Raw genomic sequence first — 15,275 nt, 5'->3', positions numbered from 1 at the left:
CTAGCACTGTTTAACATACACATACAATGCAGTTGTCCTCTAGGTGTCAGTGTGTTATCCTGGTCTCAGGACATTCAACTGTGAATGGCACTATATGGGCGAAGTAGCTACTCCTGGCAGGACATCACCAGGGGTGGTAGTAGTGTTCCAGGTATAGAATGTTACATCTAAGGTGACGGACAGCAGCAGATGTGTAGAAGATTGGTGTCAGATATATGTAGTGCAGCATTCCTGCTAACAATGATAACTATCGACAATGGAGTCCATTACAATGTGTTGTTCACATCTAACTGTAATAGCATGGCCACTGTGCCCTTCCGTGTTTAGAATCAGAGTGCATACAAAACAGCCCTGTGCTACTAAGTGTGTGAGCATGCCCAGTATAACCTTGTGTAGATGGACACATAGTGCATTCCAAACGGCCATGTGCTACTAAGTGTGTGAGCATGCACAGTGACACCTTGTGTCAGTTATGTGCCTCTATGTGTATGGGCATGGCCATTGTAACCCTGTATAGCGATAGTAGTCGTCCAGTCAACAGATGGCCATATTCCACTTCAGGATGGATTCCTACATTGAGCACACAGGTTCACAGGTATGTACATCATAACTGCCAGCATCCATGTCGATCTCCGCATTCCTAGAAGGTCATATTGACAGTCTTGAAAGGTGTAGTTTCTGTGGTGCGGCTCATATCTATGTAGTATTGTAATAGTGGTCTGTAGATAGGCAGTTGTCCTGATCCCACCACTGGCATGTGTGTTTGTCGCCGTCTGCCTGGGGACAGAAATATGCTTTTACACTGCTCACACCCCATACAATTCCATCGCCGACTATGGCAGTGCTGATGATGTCACCCACCTAGAATTACACCCCTGGGAGTGCTGTGTCCAAGTAATCTCGGTAGCGTGTTCTGTACCTGCGTAATGCTGTAGTGTGATAAGGTAGTTAGGTCGCTGTTCTAATCCCAGCCATGCCAACTCTGTGTGTGTGTGTGTGTGTGTGTGTGTGTGTGTGTGTGTGTGTGTGTGTGTGTGTGTGTGTGTATCCGTCTGCCTGGAGACAGAATAATGTTTTTAAACTGCTCACACTCCATACAATTCCTATCACCGACTTTGGCAATGCTGATGATGTCACCTACCTAGAAGTACACCCCTGGGAGTGCTGTGTCCCAGAAATCTCGGTAGTACATTCTGTAATTGCGTAATGCTGCTGTGTGATAAGGTAGTTAGGTCACTGTTCTAATCCCAGCCATGCCGACTGTGTTTGTATATGTGTGTGTGTGTGTGTGTGTGTGTGTGTGTGTGTGTGTGTGTGTGTGTCTGTCTCCATCTGCCTGGGACAGAATAATGCTTTCAGACTGCTCACACTCCATACAATTCGTATCACCAACTTTGGCAGTACTGATGATGTCACCCCCCTAGAAGTACACCTCTGGGAGTGCTGTCTCCCAGTAATCTCAGTAGCATGGTATGTAACTGCGTAATGCTGTAATGTGATAGAATAGTGAGGTAGGTGTTCTATTCCAAGGCATGGCAGGTGTGTGTGTTTGGCAGTCATATCCTATGTGTTGGTGTCTGTGAGTGGCTAGCTACTGGATGTGTTGAGGAGAGTGTTTTGTTGTTTCCTTATATAGTGGCCAGAAATGTCACAATCGGCCAAGAGACTGGGTTGGCAAGACATACCCATACATTCGGCAATAGGTCTGGTGAGTAATGTCAACAGCCCTAATCTTACCCTGAATACAGTCTGAACCCTTGTGATGCACAGAAACACACTTGCCTTGAGATTAACACCAGTACATAATACAGGAGGCGCATGTGGTTTCCTTTTCATTCTTGTCTAATGCTTTGGTGTCACGTGGTTCGCTCTTGAGATATATATTCTATACCTACGCATGTGTGTGTGTGTGTGTGTGTGTGTGTGTGTGTGTGTGTGTGTGTGTGTGTATATATATATATATATATATATATATATATATATGTATATATATATATATATATATATATATATATATATATATATATATATATATATATATATATATATATATATATATATATATATATATATACGTATATACATTAGCACACATACATCTACGTGATGGAATACATGTCCTATACTGTTGAATGCCTGTGCTGGATGATCTGTACGTGATAACCTCTGATGAATGTATATCTGCCATGGCTTAGTGCTAAAGCACATCGTCTGTGGTGTGCAGGTTCCTGGTTTCGAGCCTTGCAGAGGCCGGTTGTTTTGTTGCTGGACAGAACAAGGGACATTGAATACGGTGATAGTAAGGCGCTTTTAAGCAGTTGTGTGCGGTCTGCGCGACAGTAAGCAGTGGTTATTTTTGGGGAGGCTCAGTATGGGTCATGTAACTATGCATTAAAAGGCAATACTATGCAAATGAGGTAAAAGATAGTGAATCCCAGTTATCCCCAGGGTGTGATGCAGGTCCCAATAGTGTATATGTATAGATAGCCGGGTGCAGGACTCAGATATAGGTGAAATCATGGGGGGGTGTGTCAGGCATACTGTACGTGGATTGGAGCCCTGTGAATCGGGATTGCTCCTAGCTTAGCACGGCTAAGCTAGGGGTGGGTCTATACCTGACTTGTGCAAGTGGGAGGGACAACAGCAGTAGGAGAGTAATCAAGATGAACTAGCTGGGCAAACAGATGATATGTATCAGAATTAGCTGATTACAGGCCCAGCAGACCAGACCAGCCCAGAACACTACGATAAAGTAAGCAAACACCTTCCCCTCTGGTTTTTCATACTCTACACCACCGGTGTATACATGCAGGGAAATTTTAGCAAACAAACCTATGAAATGAGAAGGGCTGCAGCAGGCAACATAGACCAACATGTGCAAGAGGCTGAAGTTGGTGAGAATGTGAATGCTGGTGAACAACCCTCAGTGAGGAGACAGAGAAGAGTGTACAGACCCAGGGTAACCTACCAGGGGCTACATGAGCTGGAGATAGTGGAGGGATATACGGTGGACAGAGACCTCCTACAGCAGATTGTTGAGCTGTGCCGGCCACACCCGACACATCGAACAGGCCGAGGGGAACCCACCCCAGTGGATACCAAGGTATGTGTAGGCCTAGGTATACTAGCCACAGGTACCTCCCAAAGCACAACTGGGGATATCATGGGGATCTCACAGGCATCTGCATCCAGGGTATTCCACCAGTTCCTGGATGCCATATCAGCACATGCCAGTGAGCACGTACATTTCTTCAACACACGTGAGGTGTAGACCAGCAATATGCATCTCTTCCACCAAATAGCAGACTACCATGGGGAAGTGGGTGCTGTAGCCTGCATGCACGTATGCATTAAAACACCAGCCGGTGAGCAGGGTAGGGCCTACATCAACTGCAGGGGCATCGCCTCCATCAACTGCCAGGTCGTATGCGATGCCCAGGGCATTATAATGAATGTGTGTGCTGGCTGCCCTGGAAGCTATGACTATTCATATATTTGGCATCTGATGCAGCTGTACCACAGCTTTGCCAATATGGACATCCCCTATGGTCACCTAGTGGGGGATGCTGGGTACCCACTGGAGCCATGGCTGATGACACCCATCAGAAATGCACACATACCTGAACAACAATGCCATAATGAGGCACACGCACAGGCCAGACATATAATAGAGCATGTGTTTGGGATGCACAGGTCACGGTTCCGGTGTCTGGACACATCCAGTGGAGCCTTGCAGTATTCACCAGCTACATGCACCCAAATTGTTATGGTATGTGCTATGCTACACAATATGATCCTGTGGAAACAGCTGCAGCAGGAACAGCATGGGGCAGGGCCACACAGCCCCCCACCAATGCCAAGGCCTGTACAGGCACAGAGTGACTCAGAGGAGGAACAACCTGAGCCGGACCCAGTAGGCGGAAGGAGGCATGCCCAGTATGACCTGGCCTTGGCAAAGAGGCAACGCATTGCATATGCACTGACACAGTAGGGACCCAGGGAATGTCACCCCCTCTGACTCGCACAGACAGTAAAAGGGATGCCAAACATGACACTACCTGTGCTCAGCCATGTGTAGGGAGTGTACTATGTGCATCCGACATAGGCAGCCCTCCAGCACCATCCTCAGGTCTGGCACACCCTCAAGGTAAGCCAATCAACCTACCAATTGGCAGATGTATTAGAATGTGTTGGTACCTGTAGCTATGGTATGGATGTGAGCATGCAAGGGAATTGGGTGGCCGAATGTTACGGCAGCAGAGAGTAGATGCCCATAGTGGCACCATGACATCTGTAGCACATACTGGGGTCACCATAGTAGCCAGTAGTACACAGGGTGACAAAACCCACTGCGGGTAATGGACTGAGCATCATGTGTGTCCATACAGCCCATACAAGTCTCATCCAGCTGGACAGGTGTAGATCAACACAAACAAATGCTGTACTATGGCCTCTGAATATGCCCTATGGGTAACCCCTCCCACAACCCCATGCAGACAGACTACAGCAAGCCAGGCAATTGGATGTAGGTTGTGAAGACTAGGAAGTCAGAAACTAATATGTTGGTAATTAAAGCTAAGATCTGTAGTACACCAGCATGCCTCTAGCCAGCACAATACGTAGGTCTACACACTGAAATGGAGTGCCTGACATACCAGTACAGTACTAGCAAATGTGTACATGTGTCAGGTGTGCACCCCATCTAACGTACACATATAGCAACAGTCAGGTGTGCCCCCCCTCCTGTGTAGGAATGTAGATACAGTCGGATGTCCCCCCCTACTATGGAGAAATATAGCAACAGTCAATGCCACATGATCGATGGATACTCTGCAGACACAGCATGCCACCTGTCAGTGTACAACGCAAAGGTCAGCACCACATTACAGACTACCTGGACATATAACACATGCGATACAGTTGGCCATACTGGGCATGCTCACACACTTGAAGGTATGACGGAAATGTCAGTCGACAACATACTGAATGGTCATACTGGGCATGCTCACACACATGAAGGCCAGGTCTGCAAACAACAGGAGTCTGGACATATCTGCCGGTACATTCCTATACTGCTGAATGACTGCACTGTATGATATGTTTATGTTACTGTCCGTTGTCTGTATATCTGCCATGGCGTATTGGTAATTCTCATTAGCTGTGTGTGCAGGGTCCATGTCCAACCCTTGCAAAGGGCGTTCATTTGGTTGTAGGGCAGAACATGCCCATTGGATACGGAGGGAGTAAGGAACATTAAAGCAGCTGGGAGCGGTTGTGCGTGGTTTTGCATGGTGTTAGGCACTGCTGACCTCTGATTACAGCTTCTTACACTCGGCTAGCCTCTACATTGCTTTACCAGTGCAATACTCGCATACTGGTCACCAAACATGCTTACAGCCACTCGCTCCTGCACTTGCACATGCACCGACATTGGTGCTTGCATGTGTCACTCACACCTCTGGGTGGGAGCAACAACCACAATATTACCTTGTGATGCCTATTACCTCGGACTACATGACTACAGTATCGGGAATGGCTGCCCATTAGGCGATGGCATGGCATTCGACTGTACGGAATCAGCGGCCTATCCAGTGAATTAATCATTTTATTTGTGTATTCCTCATACAATCTGCTCTCATCTGGCTGATACATGGGTACTGATACTCTTCAGTACAGACAAGTAATTGAGTCTTGGGAGCCACATCCGTCGGCCGAGTCATGCTAGCGCATATCTATTGTAGGTTTGCCACCTTTTATATTGGCCAAGGTGGGACTTTAGGGTTAACACCTGTTCCACTTTGTGAGGGACAGTCCCTCTTTAGACAGTTGTGTCCTGCAGAAATAATCAAGACATAGCAAATGTCCTCATTACAGGACAATATTATATTCTACGTTTCTTTAATAGTTACATTAAACAGTTATTTTATATATAACACTTCTATATGTTATGTGAAGTAGCATAAGCAATTAAAATGTTACTAGACTAAGCTTTTGCTTGTGCAAATAAGTATAAATCTGTACTATGCACAGCTGTAGGTATGTTTCGTCCTGGAAAGTCTGACCTTTCTACAGAACATGTCCCACTTTGGCCATTTGGAAAGGTGGCAAGCCTATAGGACCTGTATGTAGAGATGTCAGATTTTGCAGGGCAACACATACCCACAGCCAGTAGAAAGGAGAGTACTTCACTGATTTGCCTAAATAAAAGTTTATTCTTGTAGCATTATAGTTGCTTATACTGTTTATTATAACATTCATATGTTTCAGATACAAAATAATTATTTTATGCAACTACTACAGACAATATAGGACTTCTGAGCCCTAAATCACAGGACATTTGCCGTAAGTACATTTATTTTGCAGGACACAACTGCCCAAAGGGTAGAGTCCCTCACAAAGGTGGACAGGTGTTAACATCAACCTATTATTCTATCATCTTTCTAAGTTAGTTGGCAGAATATGCGCCTTCCATCACTAGCAGACCTCTCATACAAATGGGGAAGAGTGAACACTGAATCAGAGACACTGCATAACACCCTCAGGGACACATTTCAATGTTTGGTGCTATTAACCTGACACATTGACAGTCCCAGAGCATATGTATTCATACACATTATAGTCTGAGGTACATGCTGTTTATGACTCTTACATGTTGTCATTATTCATTACCTGTATTCCGCAACCTGTCCTAATATCACTAGTTCTAGGAGGGTTTAGTTGGGACTGTGTTAGATTCCAATTCGTAATCACGGACGTCTATGGTAATCAGGGACAGGTCAGTGATATGGTCCCTACGTATTCCCCCAATGATTTACGGACTATCCAGTAGATGTGCTCTTAAGGTTTGGGAGGTATGGGCATCTGCTATACCCACATCAGAATATTACTTAAATCCATGGGGCGGTCCTAATACGTCTCTGCCAGCCAACACCTAGGCCCATAATCGCATACCCATAGTTCCCCTACCTGACACTCCTCTACAGCACTCATCCTTACTATGAGCGCAGGTGGGGTATGAACACACCCCTACACACTGCCCATTTTCCCTGTGTCAGGACACACATCGCACGTTGTGTCAACCCATGTGATATCAGGCTTGCACAACCTACTGTTCCGTGTACAGCTACATCCTGGTCGCATCAATCATTACTGGGCTAGCCTAGAAGAACAGAATTTTTGGTGTCCCACAAGGGGACATCTCTGTCTATGTTTATAGTGTAGAACTTGTAGATCTCTCCCACTGGTAGTTTGCTGCCGGTGGTCTGGGAAGCAGTGGTGTATTTACCTTTATTGCATGTCTGTATGTCTCACCGGCCTAGCTGGGGGGGGGGTAGACGTTTGTTTATTGGACCTCCCACCAACATATGCCCGGTCTGAACATATGTTACCCGTGACTGATGTAACATAACCTAGGCATACACATGTGTATATTTAATGTAACATATATATAGCTATGTACATTGATATATACAGATATATCTGCATATGTATGCATACATGTATATTCATATCCTGCTGTCTAGATATATATATCTATTTGTGTGTGTATATCTATATCTATATATATATATATATATATATATATATATATATATATATATATATATATATATATATATATATATATATACATCTGTGTGTCTGTAGACCAATACATTCCCCACTCATAAGCACTTACACATGCGTAATAGTGTTTATATATGCTTCACCAGCATACTAGTGCCTTATTCATTGTGACACCGACACTTCACTCCAGTTATCTTGTAATCGGTATTTAGAACATTATACAGCGGACAGATGTTGCAATATGTTCATGTACGGATTACCAGTGGTAATTGGAATGTGTTACAGTATGATTCCACCCATCCCTCTTCTGCACAGACTATTAGTCCATCTACTGTTGATGTTTGTATGTGCACATTCATATTATTTATGTCAACAAATGGAATACGTGTGTTACAGAGAATATACTGCAACATATTGTTGTTTGCATGTGTGTATGCATATATACCTATTACGAACTAGCTGACCTCCACGGGGCGGTCCATAAGAACCGGCCCAGCCAACACTGGCACACCCGGATCCATAATTGCATACCCATACAGTGGCGGATCCAGGAATTTGCAAAGGGGGGGGGCGCAGTCTGGTTAGTTGACTACTGGGTGAAAGCGGGAAAGTGAGACACTGGGTTTGGTGGTTGTGAAAAGATTACCTTAATAAGCTCTGACATCACGTGTGGAAAGACACATGAATTGTTTTTAACCCTTTTGAGATATCCCATCTTCAAGTTTTCCCTTAGTAGCACTTGTGTTATCATCTAGTAGCACTACTCTTAGACCTTCCTCCCTTTACCCTCTTTGCTTTTTTAGTTTCTGACAAATATGGATGGACAATTTCTTACATTTTCTCCTGCCAGTCTGATCAGTATGGGCATCCTGAGACAGTGTAGTAACTGTATTAAATGCAGGTTTCTCCACCATGCTGGCTATTTTTGTGGTTTTATTAATTTTTTAGTGCCGTGCAGTTTCTGTCCGTGCAAGTGGTCTTTGTTGTAGTGTAGCAACTGCCTGGTGTACTTGGACAACCCTCTACTACTACCTAGGAACATAATTTGTAAGAGATGTAAATATGTCAAGCACCTAGTGTCATTGCACTCTCCCCCACAAACCAGTATATCTGGCACTGAAAATGTTGGCAACATGAATACCACAGCTCAAACACCACCCAAACCTACACCACACGCTCCCACATATGCGTAGGCCCTCAACAAAAGTATACCCAAACAAAAGAGACGTCCGAGGCATAAACGTATGCAAACTACACAGCCCACCACACCACACATAGTACTCACACATGTGTTGCACAGCCACTAAGGCCTAAACATAACCCCATCTTATTAGTCATAGGAGACTCCATTGTGAGACACACAGATGTGCCCCTCACCAGGCTGGATAAGGAGAAAGTCATGGTTAGTTGTTTGTCGGGTGCCAGAATCGGACATATCATCAATGCACTCAAGTCTCAAACAGATATAAAACAGTTACATAACTGACAAACTGTTACATCAAACTGGCAAAGTTTTACAACAAATGGAACATGTAATTGTTGCTGTGTATACGATTTAAATATACTGGAGTTATTAAACAGAGAAAAAGCAGTACCGTAACAGTGATAAGGAGAGCAGAAGAAGAGAGAGAAAGAATCAGGAAAGGGAGAAGAACAAGAATAAAAAAAGAATGAAAATATGTTTTATCCCCAGTGCCGTCTATTCCCTTTGTTATCCTTTCATCATTTTTGCACCTTCTTGACCAATTGGGCAACACAATTGAGTATTGCACTCCTGCTGTGATTGTAGTAGGGATATACACACTTTACTTGATAACTTTGTTAATTTAAACAAGAAAAAGAACACTTTCAAGGCCAAAACTATAAAATGTCTGACAAATGAGTATTTATAGTATTTATAGTGGTCATACTGTGACTACTTCAACACAGTTAAATGCCACATCAGTGTTTGGATTTAATACCATGTGAACTGAGTAACTGAGGGATAGGAGGATACCTGTAAAACCAATGGTAAACTACTGCCCTTGGTATTATAAAGGACATCCCCACAGAAACAAACATACACACACACACACACACACACACACACACACACACACACACACACACACACACACACCATATCTCTCGACTGTCCAGATGTTTGCCTCATATTTTTTGGTCTGTTCCTCATGAAATTTGTGATTCTCTGGCAAATCATTGACTACTGAAGCTACTAAATAATGACACACATTTCAGATGCACACTGTATATCCTTCAGAAAATACATCATAACATAAAACCTGTTATTCTAGCACCTTTCAAAGTTTATATGAGCAGTATTTAAAATACGTCCCTATTTTTTGTCCTTTGTCCTCCCATTATGTTAGCCTTTGTCCAGATTTTTTACTCTAACCAGTTGTGAGGTATCACACACACACACCGATACATACATTCAAAACATGAATGAATTGCACAGCACAGCACAGCCACTGGCAAAATGCATTTATTCATAGTTAGCTAGACATAAAATAATAATCCTTAGTGACATTACAGTCTACATACACTGGAATGAAGATATATTGAACAACCAGCAAATTACATGCATATCTTTGAAGTCTAGTGCTATCATCATAGTTACAGGCAAGTAAAAGAAAGACTACCATTTTGTCAGTCCATGAGGCTAACCTCCAGAAGGAAGGAGGCCCAGATATGTCTGTTTTTTTTTTTTTTTTTTTTTTTTTTTACAATAAATAATGTTATTAGTTAACTGTATCTATGCTGTACTGGATTAGAAATAGCAAAATCCTAACCAATACTATCTCTGATACTGTTCCCATCTTTCCTTCACCTCCTTTCACACTTTATCTTCATCTCATACATTAATGTTTTTAGATTATATTATATTGGAAAGAGTATTGTGTTATGCACATCACATAGTATGTGGGTTTGTATATTTCACATATGTGTAAGACTATTGTGCTATAAATCTCCCAATTCTTAAAAAAAAAAAAACACGTTCCTGTTCAGCATTATATCTGTTTTTACTTTTATTGTTACTTTTTATTAAACTATGTATTAATACTTTGGAGCTTTTCTCCCTGGGCCTCTACTAAAAATGGACATATATCCAGCTAGACTAGCCCAGTCAAAAAATGGAAAATAAATAAATAAAAATAAAAGGAATGCACCACTTATCTGTATACAGAATGATGGGGTGTATTTTTAAAACTGCAGCGGATGAATTACTTATATTCATTTAAAATTGTTTATATTGGGGGAATGTGTAAACAAGATATATTATACAAATTTAATAAAAGGATACGTGGTTTACATTACTCTTAATAAACGGTGAAAACATTACTCTTTTCTGTATGGGTGTGTTTCAAAGTGTTTTTCTGTGTCTTGAGAGGAGTTCATTATGTTACTGTGTAGGAGAACATGTGCCTTAGAAGTCACTTGCTTGACACTGTGGGCACAAATTTTCTCCTGCGGTTTTATGCCCACTTGCAGTAGACAACACAAATGTAAATAATGATTTTGCATTCATTTCGTGATTTTTTTATCTATTTTTCTCCAAAATGTGAATGAAATGCACAGTACAGTCACTGGCAAAATGCATTTATTCATAGTCAGCTAGACAGAAAATAATAATTACAAACACATTCGTAGACAATGGCTTAGTTTTAACTAGCATATAAGTCACGACTCTGAAGTGTCCCAAATTTTGTTTCATATTTCAGCCATTTTCTGATAAATCACTGAAGATTACAGTCAGTCGGTGAAGCCAGATAATAGAATCTTACACTTTACTCTTAGACTGAGCCTAAAATTGGTCCATTGAGATCAGTGCAATACATTGGTAAACAAATTCTAAATAAATAGAAATAGTTGAGGGGGGTGTCCTGAATTCTTGAACAAAGACGTTGAGAACTATTATATATTTTGATAAGATATGAAAGTGTTTTCTAAGTAAATATTAGCTTCAATAAGATGTGTTTGATTTTATTTATTTATTTAGGCTTAGATGATCAGGTTAGTCCCACCTGTACTGGTATTCGTGTGTGAATATGCATTTGTGTGTATACCTGTGCACACTGCAATATAGAGATGGGATTAATTTAACTAGAAACTTAACATCTCGAGTCTGTTTTGTATTTTTTTATAATCGCTGAAAATATACCAAATATAGTTATATTCATTTTCAGTGTATGCGTTAATACTCATTTCAATAACTTTGAAAATATAATCTTTATTACTTGCCTTTGTAGAAAGTTGTATACAGCTCTCCAAATTGTATTTGTTTTCAACTCCAAATCCCTCTAGCACAGCCGACAAAAAACTAATGAGAATTATCAACCTCAAACTCATTGTTTCAGTTTGACTGAGACTGTGATACAGTATTGGGGTAAACAGAGGACTTTGTGAAAACAAAATGTGATCCAATACTTAAATAAAAATAGTCTGTGGGGAAAGGTAATGAAGTAATAAACATTAACTTAACAATCAGACTATACCAAGTGGGGCTCGTAATTTATCATTTGTACAGCATTAACACACAATCTCACTGGCGGCCATGTCACTTGTGAGTTCTGGCCTTATCTCCATCATACTGTGTATATTTTTGACTCACATTTTCAGTCTGGTCCGCATAAAATGTGTGGTTTTCTGGCAAGTCACTGAGGACTGAAATCACTAAATAATGACATACATTTCAGTTATAGGCTTCATGCCCTTCAGAAAATGCATGCTAACGCAGATTGTTATTCTAGCAACTTTCTAAGCCTGTAAGAATACTATCTAAAATATGTTCATATTTTGGGCCTTTGCCCCCCACACCCCCATTATTTTAGGCTTTGTCTAGATTTCTTGTGCTAAGAGGCTGAGGGGTATCCCTGTGTTTGAAGAATGAAGATTATTTCCAAATTATAAAGTCACACGTACCATATAAATACACTTAGCCATATTTCTTCTAAAATGGTAGACACACACACACATGCACATCTTGCAATCAAATGATTCTCCTCCTTGCTCCCATATGACTAAAGACTTGTGCCTGTCTGTCTGTCTGTCGGTTGCTTTTTGTGCCTGGGTGTGTCTGTATGTGTGTCAAGTGAGTGGGTAAGGAAAAAAAAATTATTACAGAGGGCATGAAAAATTCCCATCTCACAAATGAATGGTATTTTATGCTATAGAATAAATACCTACCGCTAATATATTTTTTTCGTAAAAGTAATATCTGCTGTTGATTGAAGTTTAGTTATAATTAAACATATTATATGTCTCATTTAATAAAGTTTAGAATGATACATTTACGAGGAAACTGAGTGTGTTTCTTTGATAAAACTACCTAAGTAGGACTGTCCACAAAAAAAAAAGTACAGTTAATAACCCTAAAGTGATTACTTGCCCCCGATTGCACTTTAATGTCCTAGAGCAGCTTCCCTTGATGAAGAACTCCTTTGACATAATCTGAACATGTGATGGTCATATTAATTTGAAAATACTTGCAATTCCTGCAATAAAAAGTTTTAAAGAAAGGTTGCATCTCTTTCTTGTTTGTATGCCCAGAGAAGAAACAGCGGCTGCATCTAGCGCTACTTCTTTGCATTTTCCTAACCTTGATTGCTTTTTCCAAACAATTTCCAAGAGCTTGCAGCTCTGATGATAGTTTATAAGAAAGGAATGTTGTCCAGTCTGGGCTGAGGATGGATCCTGTTGTGGGAAGATCAGTGGAATAGGTTCCTATCAAGATGTAATTCTTACTGATGCCATCAATGGCCCCCATTTCCCCTTTGCTGGCGTAGATGATGGAGAAGAATGGCCAACAGTATTTTATAACAGGACTTGCAAATGTGCTGCAAGCTTCATGAGACCCAACTGTGGAGAATATTTCTTTGGCTTTACAGGGTCTACCTGCAATGAATGGAAATTACTAGTTAGAAAGAACATACTACAGCTTACTACAGCTGAAAAGAACAAGTATCCTGCCTATGTCAGTCTTGCAAAGCACACTCCTAGTAGAGACTATGTTATTGAGGTGGGCACCACACCAATGTTCCGGGACATAAACATTTATGATCTCTTTGTTTGGATGCATTACTACTCTTCCTGGGACACATTCGTAAACAAATCGCGTATCTGAAGAAATATAGACTTTGTGCACAAAGCGCCAGGTTTCCTTCCATGGCACAGAGCTTACCTGCTTCTTTGGGAACACGAGCTCCAGAAAGTGACTGGAGATGAAAACTTCACCATTCCTTACTGGGACTGGAGAGATGCTGACGACTGTGACGTTTGCACTGATGAGTTTATGGCAGGACGGAATCCCTGTAACCGGAGCCTTATCAGCCCAGCCTCATTTTTTGCTTCTTGACAGGTAGGAATTTAGATATCAGTGCTAATATATGAGCTTTCCCACTAACCACAAAGAGTAGCATAAAGTATTCTGTAAACTTTTACGTAAAACAGTTGGAAAAAATATCACCCAGGTGCTTTTGAATTTTAAGCAATTTGTTTTATTCTTAAAGTTGTATAAGCAACAACACAGTTTGGCATTGCAGCAAAGCTTATTCTGAAGAATATCAGCTTTGTCTGTAAGACTTTGACAGACACCAAATCATGGTAGCGTACATGACAGGATGAGGGCGCTTTGGAGCCTCACGATGGCTAAGACTTCCCTGGGCATTATACTGTGCACTACTTTCAATTAACCTCTTAGAGTAAGAACTCAGGATAAAACAAAAAAAAGTGTAAGAAAGGACAAAGACTCCAAATCAGGAACACATTTTAAATGTTGCGCTTATAAATTTTAAAAGTTGATAGACTAACAGGTTTGGCATTCACACTCATTTTCTGAAATGTATGAACTCAGAAACCCAAAAGTTGTCACTGTTTACTCACTTAAATTCTCAATAACTTGCCAGAAAACCACACATTTTATGAGGAACATACAAAAATATGACACAAAATGAGGACATCCAGTGAAATTCTAACTAAAAACGGCTGTATGGATGTTATTGTCACTTGTGTACTTCAGTGTTATATTAGTAGCCTAGGGACTCTACTTCCACGTAATGGTTGTCTGGGCCTTCAGCAAAAAGTGTTGAATGATAACCACCCACCTGCTGAGTTCACTTAGTTTCCTCTTGACACTTAGGAATCCTGGGCCTAACGAATGATGCAGTTACATGCATGGAGTGGCCAGATCATTGCAGAATTGTGCACATTACTTTTTTTTCCTGTGTGTCTGCCAGGTGTTACTCTGCAGATGTCTGCAGCATCCGAAAACAAACATTGGGTCATCTGTGGCACAGACCATTATTTTATATTTAAAGTCTTGCCACGGTAGCCAGAAGCATCACTAACAAATGCTTAATAAAGCTCTGCGAGTTATATATTAATTAATGCTGTAAGCGTGCCAAATGCAGCACTCTTTCAACTACCGCTTTTTTGGCGCCTTGAAAATAATTGGTACTTCAATGAAAAATAGCAAATTACCTCAATGCAGCTCACTCCCTCACACTGGAAGAGCAGTTTTAAAGTCTTTTGTCTGGTTTTAGACTGTCTTGAACAGTCTGACCGTCGCAAGGTAAATAACTTTGATTCGTTATCACAGCTGTCACCAACGTGCCTAAATTAAAATGGAGATGCAGTTGGAGGATGTTAAAGAAAAGTCATCTGACTGCACCTCCAATCACATCTCCAATGTACAGTATTAGGCGCGTTGT

The 15,275-nt window shown here is 41.3% G+C and overlaps 1 pseudogene; it reads left to right on the top strand.

Annotated features, from left to right (window-relative positions):
- The window catches only part of LOC122805909, a 59,469-nt pseudogene extending 45,548 nt beyond the window's left edge, over positions 1-13,921 (top strand).
- The last annotated feature ends 1,354 nt before the right edge of the window (positions 13,922-15,275 follow it).

The sequence above is a fragment of the Protopterus annectens genome, chromosome 7.part0 (genome assembly GCF_019279795.1).
Source record: "Protopterus annectens isolate FY-2018-M chromosome 7.part0, PAN1.0, whole genome shotgun sequence".
NCBI lineage: Eukaryota > Metazoa > Chordata > Ceratodontiformes > Protopteridae > Protopterus > Protopterus annectens.
Note: the sequence above shows the minus strand (reverse complement) of the source record. Positions and strands in the feature narration are given on the sequence as shown.